General features: G+C 36.5%; 1 protein-coding gene across 7 annotated transcripts in view; it reads right to left on the reverse strand.

The window, feature by feature from the left end:
* Nucleotides 1–2,138, reverse strand: part of LOC108687182 (ankyrin repeat domain-containing protein 50) — an 82,450-nt gene extending 80,312 nt beyond the window's left edge. For all 7 annotated transcript variants that reach the window (XM_018192825.1, XM_018192823.1, XM_018192824.1 and 4 more), the window contains exon 1: nucleotides 1,607–2,138. The gene's annotated coding sequence lies outside the window, so the exon portion shown is untranslated. The remainder of the gene's footprint in view (nucleotides 1–1,606) is intronic.
* Nucleotides 2,139–6,123: the final 3,985 nt, after the last annotated feature.

A 6,123-nucleotide genomic window follows, 5' to 3' on the forward strand; every position in this document is an offset into this window, starting at 1 on the left:
ACAAAATAGTGTTTTTTAAATGCAAAAAAAAAATTGCGACACCATATCATTAAAACATCTACATATTATCGAGTTGTGATTTTAAACACTCATCTATTTTTGCAACAATGTTTATTAACAGTTATTTAAATTGTTTCGGTATTGAGAATATGGTAAGTTCCTAAATTATTATTAAACAAATATTATTATATGTGTGTGTGTGTGTGTGTGTGTGTGTGTGTGTGTGTGTGTTTCTCTTCCGCATAAAAACTGAAACGTTTATAATAACCGCAATTAATTTTATAATAATCATTACATTGCGATTAATTTCTAACATTCGCATTTTCAGTGGTGGCATTTTCATTATAATAGATTACATTATATAACATTCAATAGGTAATAATAATAATATGTATTATGCAGTATAACTTTTTTAATAAATAATGCAATACGGTATAATAATAATAATAATACGGTATAATAATAATAAACGATATCGCTCATTTAATGTTGAAATCATGCTCGAAAATTAAAATTCTTTTCAATAATTTTCAATAATAATATCATTATTAAAATCGAAATTTCTTTATGAATTTATATAATTAAAATTTTCTTTCAATAATTTTAGATAATTTAAAGATTATTTCTTTTAAATTTTAATAAAAATAAACCACATATTTACATATCGTGTAAGACATAAATTCATGTGAAATGAAACAATTAGTACAAGTCACATTACTAAAAGTATGAGCAATATTCATATAAAACGTGAAGTGCGAAATGGAGTTTTATATTTAATTCGTGTAAAGTAAAACGCGCTTTGATTGATATAACCTTTAAAAACTTAAAAAAAAAATAAGTATTACTTATAAAATATTTCCGCGAAATACGATTGTCAGAAAACGATGCGACTTGCAAGTAGCATCTCCATAGAACGTATCAAACAGAACTAATCTCGTACTTTGACAGCCACGAGTGTTTCACGTTTGATATCCTATCCAGAGGCAAGGAAAACACAACAAAGAGCCAGAATGAGCTCCTTGTGCGTGATCATGAACTTGACTTTGTGCATAAGAACAGTTACTCAGGAAGGTTATTCGATTCACGCGGCCGTTTCTGAGTATTATTTCGAGCATTATCATCGTATCGCACGTGGGCCTCTCCGTTCTAATTTCCCGTTAAGCGAATCTAACGACAGAAGGCAAACGGAAAGAACCGAGCGTCTTTCTCCCTTGTATCACTATCTTTTGAAACTTTTTACAGTGAATCTCACTCTGAAGAAAGAAATCTCACTCTTAGATCCAGTTCCACAAACGTAAGATTAACTTTAATCTCAGTTTTATTTACTCCCCTCATCTTTTTAAAATTGGAAAAAAGTGAGGAGTAAAGTTGAACCGAGATTAAAGTTAATCCTACCTTTGTGGGACCGAGTCTTAAAGATTGACATTCGAGTCTTTTCCAAGACTGGGAGGACTTAGTAATTTTCACCTCATTTCAAGATACACGATCGACCCCCTGGTTCAATTTTCATTCTCTAGAGTGAAATTCCAATCCAAGGAATTTAGATAATAAAGAAGGACACGGACGAAGATCACTGAATGTGGTAGTACAAAACTCATCGACTTACGTCAAGTGGGACCAGCTCTCAATCGATACGACGACTGTATGTGTATAGGTCTTCTCTCTTTCTCTTACGTTCGCTACTGGCCTCCCTCGCTGTCTCCCTTTGTTCCCTCGGCGTTAACGGGGCCTCGATGGAGAAAACATCGGTGCACACAGAGGCGAGGATCGCGATGCACGACGGAAAGCAAAAACCCGACTTTAGCCTCGCGCTTTGCAACCCGAATGCACAGAACAGAAGATTATAAACGAGAGAACACAGAGCACGGCATAATACACTCGCCTCCCCCCCCCGAGAGCGTGTCGCGTCACCACAGCTGGTACAGTCGCGTCTCGTAGAACAGCTCGATGTCGTCGCTCCTCGTCGAACGTTACGAACGTCGAAGCGAGTGAGAGAGAGAGAGATATAACGCGCGCGCGCGCGCGAGCGCGACGGAGGGAAAGAGATGCGTATATACGGCCGGTCGACTTCCGCCAAAGTCGCGGTTGGCTAGCCTTGCTCGTCGCTAGAAACGACGCGACATCACGAGAATACGAAGTATACGCGATAGCGTATATACGCGCGAGCGAACGATATTTTCTCGCTTTCCTTCTCCTTCTCTCTCTCTCTCTTCTTTCCTCCCGGCGGGAGTCTCGCCTACGAACGGCCGAGCCGAAAGGAGCCGCTTTTGTTCCGAGAGAGCGGAGAGCGAACCAAAGAACCTCGTCACCTCCACAGCAGACACCGCGGGACTGAACTGAAGCGAGGCGCCGGCGTGCTTCCCCCTCCCCGCCGCGGTGCCGCTCCTATCCCCACTTCGTTCCCCTCCCCCTGCCTCTCCCCTCCCACGCCGCCGATAGCCGAGTGCTCCAGCGCTCGTGCTTCTGCGCTCGTGTATTTTCGTGGCCTCTCGCTCATCTCGCCTCACCTAAACCTACCACGTCTCTGTTTCCGCCGCGATACTCAATCTCTCTCGTTCACTCGCGCTTTTCGCTCTCATCCTCCTTCTCTTTCTACTTTCCATCTTACCGCTTCGTTCTGTGCCCCCCCTCTCGGGAAACTGCGGGGTTTCTCTCGTACCTTCGCCGAGGGACTCACCTGTCGTTCGTTTAGTGCGCTCCGGTTAAAGAGCTTCTTCATCCTTTTCTTCTTTGTTCCTTCTTCTCATATACTTTTTGTTTTTCTTTTTTTTTTATCTTTTATATTACGTCTTTTCGATCCTTCTCCTCTCTCGTAATCGTCTCTCTGCGTACCGCTTCGCTTTTCTCCTCTTTGCGATTCTTCCTGTGATTCTCTTCGCTTTACCACCTCCTGCGTCTACATCATTTTATCCCATCATAATGCTTACGTGTAATGACGCTTCTTGTGCTCTGTACATATACACGTATTATAATCCTTTTTTTTTCTCTCTTCCGATCCTTTTTGGTAAAATTGTTTACTTTGGATTTATGCGAGACAAATTCAGAGTATAATTTAGTCGGAATGTTGATAAATAATTGTATTTTAAAAATTTATTCTATTAAAATAATATATTTTTGTGTTAAACTTATTAAATAAATTAAAGAGATGTATTAAACTGATATGAATAAATTGATAAATACGCTACAATTATTAATATAATAATATATGTATATAAGCGATATCCAGTTGTTTTCTTTACGGGAAAACTTATACTAGTGATGCTGAAACAGTGTCATATTTTGAGATAAGGAATACAATGGAATAATGAATTACTACAGGCGACCATATTTTCTTAAAAAATAAAGGATAACCTAAAAATTTTAAAACTTTATTCCAAACTAATTTGTGACTGTCAAAAGTCTGCGCATTAATTTCTGAAATCTTTTTCTTTTGCGTCATATATCTGACATAACTCTCAAGTAAAGCACAAGTCATCATAACGTCAAAATAGCTGCAAAGATTACTAAAAGTCACTTTTCAATCACGACTTATTTTAATGTCATTTTGGTATTATTATGGCTTTATTTTTCTTCTTGAGCTAATATTGTCCTTGCATAAAAATAATCTGTTAATATTTTCCGCAAAAATTCGCACATTACATTGGAACGCTAATTAGAAAGCCATTTTCCAGAACGCTAATTAGAAAGAAATTTATTAAATTTTTAATATCATTAATAAGGACGCAAAATTGAATTTTGAGAAAATATAAATAAATCTAAAGGTAACTAAAATAAAGAACTGTCCTTTACAATAAAAAACCAAAATTATAACAAATCTTACTCAAAAAAAAGTTGTAAGATTAAAAAAATAGACCTTCAGTTCATTAAAGATAAATAAAAATATTTTAGACGTTTTACTTTATTTATTAATTCATCACAATTTGTATTGATCTAAAAATCACAATTTAATTATAAATTAGAATATTTATATCTTCCTGTGCATATCCACAATTTATAGGGAACATCGACGATGACACACGTGCGTATATTTTAAGATACGAAGATTCGTGTGGGTGTTTGTGCGTCAAAATAACCGCTCGTAATGTCACTGCGTGTACTCTTACGTAAGTCTCGGCGTTGTTAAAAATTATGATAGGCGGGTAAAAGATGTAAAGGTACGAGAATCCGGAGGCGAAATCGCCCGCTGCTAAATCATTCAGGGGAACTTCAATCTGTTTCCAACGCGTTTCTTCGCCGTCAATTTTACCTTTCCTCACACGATTCGAGCGATACATCTGGAATTTGTGAAGCATAAGAAGCAATCACGTAGCCAAGCAGCCGAAGTTTCCGAGCCGCGTAAACGATCAGAGTTTACCTCCGAACCATCTTAAATTACAGTCAGTAGCGTCAGTGTGATCAAAATAACAATTCTATCGTTTACTTTCAAATCGTTTTTTCAGTCAATTATTAATTGACGAACAATTAGAGTGAGAGCAAAAAGTACAAGAAAATGTTTTATAAAAAAAGTCTTATTTGTAGAAAATAAATATTAATTAGCAATTTTATACAATAAATACATTCTGTTTTAACATAAACAAATGAGCTTCCCATGTATATATTTCTGATATTAGAAGCTAAATTTCTCAACTGCACGAATGAGCATCCAAACATTGGAATTTTTAATTTTTGCTTATTTTTCAGAGAATATACATATTAGGGTACGTCACTAAAATCCGGACAATCGAACAATTTCTTTAAACAAATGTTTTTAATGAAAAATTAAATATTACAAAAAATCCTTTTACATAGTATTTGGGGAATCCTTGTAGATCCAATTATTTGATATATCTCCCATTAGCTTGAATGACGGCCTCTATTTTCTGAAGCGTTCGCATATACGCTATAACGCTGTTCATATCGATAAATACTGCCTCAATAGCGGTCTTTAATGACATCACATTGGGATGCCAAGACTTGTTTGTGACCTTTCAACTACGCTCCATACGTAGTAGTCCAAGAGATTTAAATCTGGGCTGTTGGGGGGCCAGAATGGGAGTCGAGGCGAACAAGTCGGCTTGTCCTGGCAGCCTCAGAGAGCATCTGTCATATCTTTAATGTGTACGATTTGTATCGAAGGTCCTCCTCGGCAGTTCGACGCATTATTGGTTCGCTCACACTAACAATCGATGCTAATTTTCTCAATGATTGTCCTGGATCATCCGAAATCAATGCTTGAACCCTTTCAACTGCCGGGATCCTCGCGGTTCTTTCGTGACTCTTTCTTACTAGCTGAAATCTTCGATGGACTATTCTAAAAGCTGTATATTTTGTCACAACGTCATAAACGGTTGATCTCGAGCATCCAAAAAATCGAATTATTTCCGTTGCTGAGTGCCCAGTGCGGCTTTTCGATTATACTTTGCACTTGGTTTCAACATCGCGGCCATTTTGAGAATATGACTGTTTATTAGAAGTATCAAGCTTTTTCGAACGCTAACAACAACTTCTGGCGGAAGCACAATATAGCGAAAAATTTAAATTGAAATTTGTCCGGATTTTGGTGACGCACCCTGTATTTTCTATAATTAATACACATTTTTTGATATATATAATTTTAAGAAACATACAGTCTATTTTATTTTTCATGAATAAATTGTTAATTATCCAGCAAGAAATGATCATCAATTAAAATCGAATCGACATCAAATTGGTATTGAAATCATTGTATCGATTCGACATCATCCGACTTATTTTTCGCTGAATAATATTTAATTTTTTTAAATAAAGTTTTTTTAAAAACTTTTCTCTTTACGAATTTTTTGTACTCACTGTATATAATTTTGTGATTTTTCTCATTATTCTGAATCGTCAATCCGTACTTAACTCTATACAAATTAATACGAATTGATGAATTAAAAATCTTAGTAAAAGCTTTTTCGAGCGCTTTACAAAACATCGCGATGTTTGATGTTCTATTTCATTTTAACACGCGACGAGAAGATTACTTAATTTGCAAAAGATACAAAAAACAAGATTATACACATAACCGTTCAACACGAATGAAAATATTATACTTTGCCGTTACGACTTACGGTGCGTTCGGTCAAAGTCACGCGGACGATGAGCGCGTCATCACAACACTAC

Source organism: Atta colombica, unplaced genomic scaffold (assembly GCF_001594045.1).
Source record: "Atta colombica isolate Treedump-2 unplaced genomic scaffold, Acol1.0 scaffold200, whole genome shotgun sequence".
In the NCBI taxonomy this organism is placed as follows: domain Eukaryota; kingdom Metazoa; phylum Arthropoda; class Insecta; order Hymenoptera; family Formicidae; genus Atta; species Atta colombica.